Below are 5,108 nucleotides of genomic sequence, written 5' to 3'. Positions count from 1 at the left end.
CTGAGAAAGAAATTAGGGAAACAACATCCTTCTCAATAGTAACAAATAATATAAAATACCTTGGCTTGATTCTAACTAAGGAAGTGAATGATCTGTATGTTAAGAACTTCAAGTTTCTGAAGAAAGAAATTAAAGAAGATCTCAGAAGATAGAAAGATCTCCTATGCTCATGGATTGGCAGGATCAATATAGTAAAAATGGCTATCTTGTCAAAAGCAATCTATAGATTCAATGCAATCCCCATGAAAATTCAAACTCAATTCTTCAATGAACTTGAAAGGGCAATCTGCAAATTCATCTGGAATAACAAAAAATCTAGGATAGCAAAAACTCTTCTCAAGGATAAAAGAACCTCTGGTGGAATCACCATGCCTACCCTAAAGCTGTACTACAGAGAAATTGTGATAAAAACTGCACGGTATAGCAACAGACAAGTAGATGAATGGAATAGAATTGAAGACCCAGAAATGAACCCACACACTTATGGTCACTTGATCATTGACAAGGGAGCTAAAACAATCCAGAGGAAAAAAAGAAGTATTTTCAACAAATGGTGCTGGCACAACTGGCGAATATCATATAGAAGAATTCGAATTGATCCATTCCTATCTCCTTGTACTAAGGTCAAATCTATGTAGATCTAGAATCAACAAATGGGACCTCATAAAATTGGAAAGCTTCTGTAAGGCAAAAGACACTGTCAATAAGACCAAAAGGCCACCAACAGATTGGGAAAGGATCTCTACCTATCCTAAATCAGATAGAGGAATAATATCCAATATATATAACAAACTCAAGAAGGTGGACTCCAGAAAATCAAATAACCCCATTAAAAATGGGGCTCAAAGTTAAACAAAGAATTCTCAACTGAGGAATACCGAAGGGCTGAGAAGCACCTGAAAAAATGTTCAGCATCCTTAATCATCAGGGAAATGCAAATCAAAACAACCCTGAGATTCTACCTTATACCAGTCAGAATGGCTAAGATCAAAAATTCAGGTGACAGCAGATGTTAGCAGGGATGTGGAGAAAGAGGAACCCTCCTCCATTGTTGGTGGGATTGCAAGCTTGTAGAACCACTCTGGAAATCAGTCTGTTGGTTCCTTAGAAAATTGAATATAATAGTACTGGAGGATTCTGCAATACCTCTCCTGCACATATATCCAGAAGATGTCCCAACCGGTAAGAAGGACACATGCTCCACTATGTTCATAGCTGCCTTATTTATAATAGCCAGAAGCTGGAAAGAACCCAGATGCCCCTGAACAGAGGAATGGATACAGAAAATGTGGTACATTTACACAATGGAGTACTACTCAGCTCTTAAAGGAATGAACTTATGAAATTCCTAGGCAAATCGATGGACCTGGAGGGCATCATCCTGAGTAAGGTAACCCAATCACAAAAGAACTCACACAATATGTACTCACTGATAAGTGGATATTATCCCAGAAACTTAGAATACCCAAGATATAAGATACAATTTGCAAACACATGAAACTTAAGAAGAACGAAGACCAAAGTGTGGACACTTTGTCCCTTCTTAGAATTAGGAATTAAACACCCATGTTACAGAGACAAAGCTTGCAGCTGAGATGAAAGGTGGACCATCTAGAGCTTGCCATATCTGGGGATCCATCCCATAATCAGCCTCCAAACGCTGACACCATTGCATACACTAGCAAGATTTTGCTGAAAGGACCCTGATATAGCTGTCTCTTGTGAGACTATGCCAGGGACTAGCAAACACACAAGTGGATGCTCACAGTCAGCTATTTGATGGATCTCAGGGCCCCCAATGGAGGAGCTAGAGAAAGTATCCAACGAGCTAAAGGGGTCTACAACCCTATAGGTAGAACAACAATATGAACTAACCAGTACCCCCGGAGCTCTTGACTCTAGCTGCATATGTATCAGAAGATGGCCTAGTTGGCCATCACTGGGAAGAGAGGCCCATTGGTCTTGCAAATTTTATATGCCTCAGTACAGGGGAATATCAGGGCCAAGAAGTGGGAGTGGGTGGGTAGGGGAGTGAGGGGGGAGGGCATGGGGAACTTTCGGGATAGCATTTGAAATTTGAAATGTATACAAAGGAAATATCTAATAAAAAATTTTAAAAAGGTTTGCTGTCTCTTCCTAAGAGTGAAGAGACTAAGGTCACAGAATACTGATTCTTGGGATGGTTAAGAGGCAACCTGGAATAAATGACTGAATTGATATGTAAGTAAAAAACGGGGCTTTTGCTCTGTATGAAGTGCTTATGATCTGACACCTACCTCTAGAATAGTGGTAGCTATTTTGTTTCATGCCTGATAGTCAGTGAACAGAAGTGACTTGACTTAGAGCAAGGATATCTTGGCCGCATACCCTGGTTTTTTGTTTTTGTTTTTGTTTTTTTCTTTCTGTAGGAATATTCTGTATGAAGTTTACTAATCTTAAATTCCACAGAGCTTTATGTAGGACCCATCAAATCAAAGGTTGATATGAACTATTATGTCTAAAATATCTTGAGTGAGAGCTGACCACCAGGCACTCTTTCCTGCATCTACAAATGAGCTCACTGTGGTTTTTGAGGCTGACACTGAACAATGCTACTACTAAGATCAAAAATACTACTATAATACTCATGCTCTGTTATTTCAATGATCTGAAATTTCCCTGTTCATCACTGGTCTACCACCCTTCTGATCTTATTTAGGACTAATCAGCTTAAAAGATAGCTTACAAGTTTGCATAGTTAGACAAAAATGTTGTACTATTTCACTGCTTGTCTTTAAATGTTGAACCTTTTTTCCCCCCTATTTAAGTCTACACTGAGAACAGATTAGTACCGCAATCAGGCTTCTGAGTCCTTTTGGGGTCCTGAACTTGTCAGTGTTAAGATGTGCATTCAGTAATCTATTCTTGATTAATTGAGATCTGTCAGTATTTGTATGCTTTCAGTCGTGATTCCTGAACCCCAACAGGGTGAGTTAGCAGAGAATGCCAGTTGTTCTTCATTAGATTTTTTTTATTGAGATCTGGAGATTTCTGAAGATTGCACACAGCCCTTCAATATTTTTTTTCTATCATGATTTCTGATTTCGGTTGAAAAATTCTTTGAGAGCAAACAGTTCTTTTAGAATTTTTCACAGCTCTTTTAGAATTTTTTTCTAACAGGATCTCTGACCTTGGTCAGAAATCCCAAGAATTACTTGGAGAGATAACACCGCTCTTGAGAAGGTTTTCTAGCAGCTATTGAGAGAAAATTGTCTGTAAAGCAAACACAGATCTTTTAGAAATTTGTTCTTGCTTTCTCATTTTGATCTGAAAACCCAAGAATTGCTTTTAGAATTTTTCTAACAGGATTTCTGACTAGGTCAGAAACGAATTCCTTTTGTTTGTTTTGTTTTGTTTTCTTCAATAATTTTACATCCTGGTTACAACCCCCCTCTCCCATTCCCCCTCTCCTTCCAGGCCTGCCCTTGCAAATGCTTCCACCCATTACCACTGTTCCTTTTCCTCAGAGAAGAGGAAGCACCCTTCAGGACCACTCCACCCTGCAACATCCACTCCCAGAAGGACTAGGCACATCCTCTCCCACTGAGACGAGTCAAGGCAGCCCAGGTAGAAGAATGAGATCTATGGACAGGGACAGGGACAGGGACGGGGACAGGGACAGGGACAGTGAAGAGAGTCAGGGAGAGTCACTGCTACAACTGTTAGGGGAAAACAAAGCTGTATGTCTGATATAAATGGGTTTGGGGCCTAAGTTCAGCCCCTTCTCACTCTCCACCTGGTAGTTCAGTCTGTAAGAGCTCCGAGTGGTCAAGGTTAGTTGACTCTGTTGGTTTTTCTGTGGAGTTTCTATCCCTCCAGGGTCCCCAATCCTTGTCCCAACTATTCCATAAGACTACACAAGCTCTGTCCAATATTTGGGTGTTGGTCTCTACATCTGTTTCAGTCAGCTGCTGGATGGACCCTCTCAAAGGACAGTTATGCTAGGATCTTGTCTGCAAGCATAACAGAATATCATAAATATTATCAGGGATTGGTGATTGTCCGGGGAATATGTCTTAAATAGGGCCAATTATTGTTTGGACTTTCCCTCAGTGTCTTATCCATCTTAGTCCCTGCATTTCTTGAAGACAGGATGAATTTTTGGATGAAAGTTCTGTGGGTGGATTGGTGTCCATGTCACTTCACTAGGGGTCCTGATTCATGACAGGAAGTGGCCACTTCCATATCCCTATTGCTAGGAGTCTCACCTAAAAACACTCCGTAGGAGCTTCCCCAATTTAAGGTCTCTGGCACATCCTAAAGGTGTCCTCTCACCCCCATCCCCATTAGCTGCCAATTTCCAGTTTTTCTCCTGACCTCTGGCATTCATTCCTGTCTCTCCTCACATTCAAACCTGAACTCTTACAATTTTCCTCCCCATTCACTCTCCCACTCAGTTCCCTCCCTCCATCTTCCTTAACCACTATTTTATTTCTAATTCTAAGTGAGATTTAGTCAGCCTCACATGGCCCTTCCTTCTTTAGCTTCTTTGAGTCTATGGTCTATATCTTGACTATCCTGCACTTTATGTCTAATATCTACTTATAAGTCAGTATGTACCATGCATGTCCTTTTGGGTCTCAGTTACCTCATTCGGGACATTTTCTAGTACTGTCCACTTGCCTAAAAATTCATGATGTCTTATTTTGAATAGATGAGTAGTATTCCACTGTGTAAGTGAACCACCTATTCTGTATCCACTTTTGGTTGAGGGGCATGTGCTCCAGAAATTTTTTTATAGCATCTTTTGTGACTCTGGTCATGGTCAGAATACCCATGAGCTGTCTACAGAGTATTTAGAATAATCTCAAGCAGAGAGGGCTGTCTTAGCCAGAGAGAGCTCTCTCAAGCAGACTACAGAACCAATAACTGTATGCAGAGAGCAGTCTCGAGGATCAGATCAAGCAGATCATAGACCATCAGTTTGTAACCCACAATGTGACTTTGAGTTATTGGTTTTTGCCACTTCCAGATACCCTTCTCTCAAGAACCCTCTCTCAGCCGATGCTGATTTTTTGCCAACCAGTTCAATTTCTCCTTGTTTGATGACCTTGGTAAATGGTATTCTC

At 40.6% G+C, this 5,108-nt stretch overlaps 1 non-coding gene across 1 annotated transcript; it reads left to right on the top strand.

Moving 5' to 3' along the window:
• The first annotated feature begins 3,122 nt into the window (after positions 1–3,122).
• Positions 3,123–3,187, top strand: LOC115031360. The gene has a single exon (XR_003837001.1). It is a non-coding gene; the product is annotated as a U7 small nuclear RNA (small nuclear RNA).
• The last annotated feature ends 1,921 nt before the right edge of the window (positions 3,188–5,108 follow it).

The sequence above is a fragment of the Mus caroli genome, chromosome 6, assembly GCF_900094665.2.
Source record: "Mus caroli chromosome 6, CAROLI_EIJ_v1.1, whole genome shotgun sequence".
Classification (NCBI taxonomy): domain Eukaryota; kingdom Metazoa; phylum Chordata; class Mammalia; order Rodentia; family Muridae; genus Mus; species Mus caroli.
The sequence above is the reverse complement of the archived record's forward strand: the minus strand, read 5'-3'. Positions and strand labels throughout refer to the sequence as shown.